A 6,866-nucleotide genomic window follows, 5' to 3' on the forward strand; every position below is an offset into this window, starting at 1 on the left:
GAGTGGGAGAGTAAGACAGGAGAGATTGAAGAGGTGGTTATGAATTGGGAAGTGAGTGGTATGAATATAGAAAATGAGAGAATGGGTGTGCAAGAGGAGCAGGGAAACGGGAAGGCTCAGGGTGGACAGGGGTACACAGCATGAGAAAGGTGGATGCTCCAAGAGAAGGTGAGCATGTGTAGGCAGGAAAGGAATGGGATGACCAGGGATCAAGAGGAAACAGTTGGAATTGAAAAGGGTTTTAAAATGAAGAAGCAGAAAGGGAAATGGCCCCAGTTGAGCATGGAGAGATCACATCGAGTGAATGGTAGTATCAGTGGAACTAGCTGTAGATCCAGAAATGAGCTGTTGTGTTTGTATACAAATGCTAGAAGCATAAGAAACAAGGTAGATGAAATGGTTGCACTAATTGCATCTGTTCACCCAAAGATTGTCGGAATAAGTGATACATGGTTGGAAGAGGATGACATCCTGACAGGAATAGAGATGGAAGGGTATGATGTGTTTCGTGAGGACAGAGGGGGTAAAAAGGGAGGAGGAGTGCTCTTGATGATAGAGAAAGGGTTATGTTCATATATAGTGGAGATGCAAGAGGGAAATAGTGCCAGTGGTTTTGAGGCAGTATGGTGGGAGATAGAGGTGAATGGAATCAAATACTTGGTGGGATGTTGTTATAGACCAGGTAATGTGGATGGTGATAATAATGAAATGTGCAATCAAATTAGCCAAGTAAATAAGAAAAGAGTGATCATTATGGGTGATTTTAATTATGGCAATATAGACTAGAATGATGAGATAGCAACTGGAAGTAAAGAAAATGAGTTTCTAGAGTTTTTGAGGGATAACTACCTCAGACAGTATGTAACAGAGGGCACACGAGGATTGAGTGTCTTGGATTTGGTCATCTCATCAGAGGATGTAATTGTAAACGAGGTGTCAAATCATCCACCAATTGGTGAGCGTGACCATGAGGTGATTACCTGGGTGATTGCTAGCAGTGTGAGGACCTCTGTGAGAAAAGGGTATATGTGGAACCACAAGGGGGGTGATTATGAAGAGCTCAGGAGATAACTTGAGGGTGTAGCATGGAATGAGGAGTTACCTGGAAAAGAGATCAATGCAGTTTGGGGGATTTTCAAAAACTGTTTAGTAGATGCAATGTCTAAATGTATTCCAAGGGTGAGAAGGTTAAATAAAGTGGGTGTGAGATGGATGAATAAAGAGATTAAGTATGCAATACAGAGAAAAAGGGCATTGTGGAGACAGCATAAGAGAAGTGGAAATAACCAATTCCACGAGGTCTACAAAGACCAAGCAAGAAGGATGATTTGGTTGGTGAGGGTAGCTAAAGAGAGGTATGAACAGCAGTTGGCTAATGAAGCCAAAAAGAATCCTAAGGAATTCTTTCAATATGTAGCCAGCAAAAGAAAGAATAATTATGGAAGGATGACATTGATTGGAGAAAATGGTATAAAGACAGCTGATGCAGAATGTGTGGTGGAGATACTTAATGAGCAGTTCATAAAGATCTTTCAATCTTGTGAATGTGACTTCATTGAGGGATTGAGAGCAGTTGATGATGGGGAGGAGAGACTGACTGTAGGTCAGCAAGAGGTGTATGGGGAGTTGAGTGAACTAGATGTTAATAAGGCTGTGGGACTTGATAATATATCACCACGTATTCTGAAAGAATGTGCCAGGGAATTGACGCCTGCCTTGACATATTTTTTTAATATGAGTCTTGCACTCGGTCAAGTTCCTAAGGTAGAAGGAGGGCAAGATTGTGCCCCTTCATAAAAGAGGTGATCGAACTCAAGCATCAAACTATATGCCTATCTGTGTGTCAGGTGTTGTGGTTAAGTTTTTGATAAGCTTGTGAGAACTAGAATCCAGAGTTGGGTTGATAACAATGGTATTATCTTTGATGGACAGCATGGATTTGCTAAAGGGAGGTCTTTTTTAGTAATTTAGTCATGTTTTAATAATCTACTTACTTATTACAATAAAGTGACTGCTTCCTTGGACAGAGGAAAAGGATACACAGTAATATACTTGGATTTTGCAAAGGCTTTTGATAGAGTACCTCATGATAGGTTGACAGTCAAACTAGAGCAGATAGGGTTGGATATTAGATTGGTGCATTGGATTGGAGACTGGCTATCTGATAGGTATCAACAAGTTGTGTATGGGGGAGCGATATCCAGGAAAAGGAAAGTCACTAGTGGAGTGCATCAGGGGTCTGTTTTAGGTCCATTGCTGTTTAACTTGTATATTAATGATATAGGTGAAGATTTTGGATGGAGATATTCAGTTGTTTGCAGATGATGCAAAGTTGGGACGAACGATGAAGTGTAGTGAAGATGTTGTGGCTTTACAGGAAGACTTGAATAGATTGAGTGATTGGGCACAGAAATGGGGATGTGAGTTCAATGTTGCAAAATGTAAGGTTTTAAAATTTGGAAAAAAAACAAAGATGGGATGCAGAATTTATGCTTGGTGAGAATATACTGTTGGAGGTAGAGGAAAAGAGATGTGGGCGTGATAGTGGATAAGGATCAAAAATTTAGGGGACACATCGCCAAAATTGTGAAAACAACACAAACGTTTCTGGGAATGATGCAGAGGACACTGATGTATAGAAGTAGGGAGATTCTTGTTCCGTTATATAAGTCTTTGATTAGACAACACATGAACTATTGTGCCCAGATTTGGTCACTGGGTTTTTAGAAGGATGAAGAGATGTTGGAAAGGGTTCAAAGGAGACTGACTAAGGTAGTTTCTGACCTCTGGAATGTTGAGTATGAGGAAAGATTGAGAAGATGTAATTTGCAGAGTCTGGTGGACAGGAAGAAGAGGGGAAATATGATAGAGACCTACAAGTTGGTATGGGGTTGTTATAGGATTAATGCTGGAGACGTCCAGAGGTCATCCCTGGAAACTGTATAAAGAGGGTGTAAGTAGGGTAGTGAGAGGCAGGTTTTTTTCGTGCAGAGTTGTGAATGATTGGAATGGCTTGCCTGAGAATGTGGTGTCTGCAAAGAGTTTGAACGTGTTTAAAACATGGTATGATGAGCTGTGTGTGTGATAAAAGGACCTCCCAGATGAGTCTTTGACTCCATGAGGTCTTGGGGTGGTAATAATAATAATAACAACAACAATGGGACTAGTTTAAACAATTGTAACATACAACACAAAGACTAAAGTTCTAATTAGGTGGCATCTATGTTGTAAAACACACACACACACACACACACACACACACACACACACACACACACACACACACACACACACACACACACACACACACACACACACACACACACACAGAGAGAGAGAGAGAGAGAGCTGGTATTAATTAGGTCTTAAGATGACTGTCTTCAAAATCTTTTGCAAATTTATACAGCCACACTGTTGAGGTTTGGAGAGTATATTTCAAGGCTTCTGTTGATTCCAAGAACAATTTCTCTCTCTGACTTATAGCATTTTCTGTGCAGTTTTTTTTTTTCCATTTGACTCTGTGTGCAGAGGATATCCAAGGCACGGTCTGCTAGACCTGACATGACATAGCGATAGTGCCGGATGTATTTTTTTATGTTCACTGAGACGGATGTCCACAGTTCTTTCTGTCTGCCCATAGTAAGCTTGATCACATGAACAGGGCACTTCATAGACTCCTGGATGTGATAAAGAAGAGATTCTGTCCTTGGGTGGACAGATGAGAGTTGCCAATTTGACATATGGTTTAAATATGGTGTTTAGCTGATGTTTATTAAGCTCTAGATATCTTTTCAAATGCGCTTTAAATGTATTCTATGGTGTAGACAGTGAATGAGGGGGGAATTTCTGGGGAGCATTTAGTATTTTGTGTATCCTATGGAGATTATAGCCATTGGCTAAGAAGGTGTGACTTAAGTGAGTGAGTTCAGCTACTCTCAAACCAGTGCTTTGGCTATACTATGTTGATGATGTGCTTGCTATTTGGCCACATGGACCAGACACATTGGATACATTCTTAGTGTATTTAAATAGCCAACACCCCAAAATCCATTTCACAACGGAACTGGAAGCTAATGACTTGCTGGATACACTAATCACATGTCTTCCAGATAGTTCTTTATCTTTTTTGGTTTATAGAAAACCCACACATACAGGGAGATATTTGCACAAACAGTCATATCATCACCCATCTCAACAGTTTGGTATCCTAAAAACACTAACCCAGAGAGCTAGAGTCATCTGTTCCAATGACAATGCTCTCACTGCTGAACTCACTCACTTATGTCACACCTTCTTAGCCAATGGCTATAATCCCTATAGGATAGACAAGATACTAAATGCTTCCCAGAAATCCTCCCCACTGTCTACCACAGAAGACCACAATAAAACTGTCACCATCCCATACATTCAAGGCACATTTGAAAAGATATCTGAGTGCTTAATAAACATCAGCTATGCACTGTATTTAAGCCATATGTCAAATTGGCAATTCTCATCCATTCATGACTGAAGAGGATTACAACAAAAAAATGCGGGATCTCCTAAGCTGGGTCTCGATCAAAATTATTGATCGAGACCCAGCGTGTCTCAAAAGAAAAAAGTTCATAAATTATTGAAAAAGTGACTTCTTGGTTCAAGGAAATCATGAACAAATAAAACCTGTTCATGTTAAATCAACCCGTATTAATGGGATACCTAAACTCCACAAATCTAATATTCCCCTATGCCATATAGTTGATATCATAGACAGTCATATTTATAAACTTGCTCAACAGTTAGTTAAGTTGTTTGACCCCCCCCTCTTACTGGCAACTCCTCTACTTTTATAAAAAAAATTCAGTCCTTTTCAAATCACTAGTTAAAAATCACATCCTTTAAAAATACAGACATAACAGTTAGTTTCAATGTCACGTCTTTATTTACTAATATATCATTAATAGACACTCTTGAATTAATAAAGTCTAATCCTATATCTTCGAATTATTGACATTTACTATGCATGCAGGTTACGTTACATGGCAAGGAAATATCTATGGTACTGCTACGGTCCCCCCCCCCCCCCCCCACACACACAGAGGAAGATATTCACATAAACAATCACATCATCAACCAGCCAAACAGTACAGTATTCTAAAAATACTTCAACATAGAGCTAGAGCTATTTATTCTAATGATGCAGCTCTTTCTAAACTTAAATATCTTTGCCATACTTTCTTGGCCAATAGCTACAGCTCCTACAAAATAGATAAAATAATACATGGCCCTCTTACTCCCCCCCCCCTCAAACACACAAAAACAAAACACCATTATTCCTGTTCCTTATGTCTGAGGTACATCTGAAAAGATAGCCAAAGTACTAATTAAATATAACCTTCACATCATATTCAAACCACATGTTAAACTAGCAACTCTGATCCACTCTAATAAGGATAAACTCTATGCCCTAGAGTGTATGAAGTTCCATGTAATTGTGACTTAGCCTACTGTGGACAGACAAGAAGAACTGTTATCATCCGCCTTGGAGAACATAAATATATTCAAAACTATTATTATGATAAGTCTGACAGACTATGCTTTGGACACCCCTTCACACAGAATTTAATGAAAGAAAACAGTGTGCTTTATAGAAGTCATCACAGGTCAGAAATATTATTTTTAGAGTCAGATATGAAGCATTCTCCTAATCTGAACGAGTATGTTACATTAATTTGCCAAAATTGCAGGAGACTGTTATTTTAAGATCAACTCCTACATAGTTGTAATACTCCTTTTTTACAATGTTAGAGGACACCAAATTAGGACTTTAGATCTTTTGTTCATTGCAATTTCAATTGTTTCACTTACTGTAATGCTGGTTTGAAATCCAGCAAACTATAAGTCAATTAACAGATATCTTTTTTTATAATGGTTTGATGTTGTAATATTTTTACAATGGGTTATGAACTGCCTATATATTTCCTTCTCCTTCTCTCCACCTTCCACATTCTCTGGCCTGTAGCAACCTACCACCAATTATCTCATTCTATCAACCTTCCACACCATACTGCTTCAAAACCACTGCCACTTTTTTTCCACCTTAACCTTGTGCTGGCATAATTCCCCTGCTATCAACAGCAGCAGCACTCTCTCTCTCCCTTCTTGTCTTTCCTTTGCTGGTTTGAAATCCAGCAAACTATAAGTCAATTAACAGATATCTTTTTTTATAATGGTTTGATGTTGTAATATTTTTACAATGGGTTATGAACTGCCTATATATTTCCTTCTCTCCACCTTCCACATTCTCTGGCCTGTAGCAACCTACCACCAATTATCTCATTCTATCAACCTTCCACACCACCATACTGCTTCAAAACCACTGCCACTTTTTTTCCACCTTAACCTTGTGCTGGCATAATTCCCCTGCTATCAACAGCAGCAGCACTCTCTCTCTCCCTTCTTGTCTTTCCTTTAAGAAAAAAATCATATCTCTTCATTTCTATACCACATTACACTTATTCCAAGTATTTTCAGGCACATAAACTCAATCAATACAACAATTTCATCTCCCTTATTTCTTACACTCCTGGCATTTGTAAATAAGCATAACAATTCATTTCTTGGTTATAACCAGTCCTACTCATGTTGTCCCCCCCCCATCTGTTAATATTCACTTTCTTCTGTCTGCTCAACCTTCAGTCCTATATATCCCCACAAGATGCAACCCCCATGTATCCCAGGCTGTTCTATTCCTATGCTGACCATTCACACATGTGCATCATTACTGCTTTCAGAATCCTCTCTCCTTACACCATGTCTCCCTGTCCTCTCTGGCCCACCCCATTTCCATATCCAACTTGCATTCCTGTTCTCACATCTCCTCTCCATTC

Source organism: Typopeltis vanoorti, chromosome 15 (assembly GCF_054136105.1).
Source record: "Typopeltis vanoorti isolate ZY-2024b chromosome 15, IOZ_Tvanoo_1.0, whole genome shotgun sequence".
In the NCBI taxonomy this organism is placed as follows: Eukaryota; Metazoa; Arthropoda; class Arachnida; order Uropygi; family Thelyphonidae; genus Typopeltis; species Typopeltis vanoorti.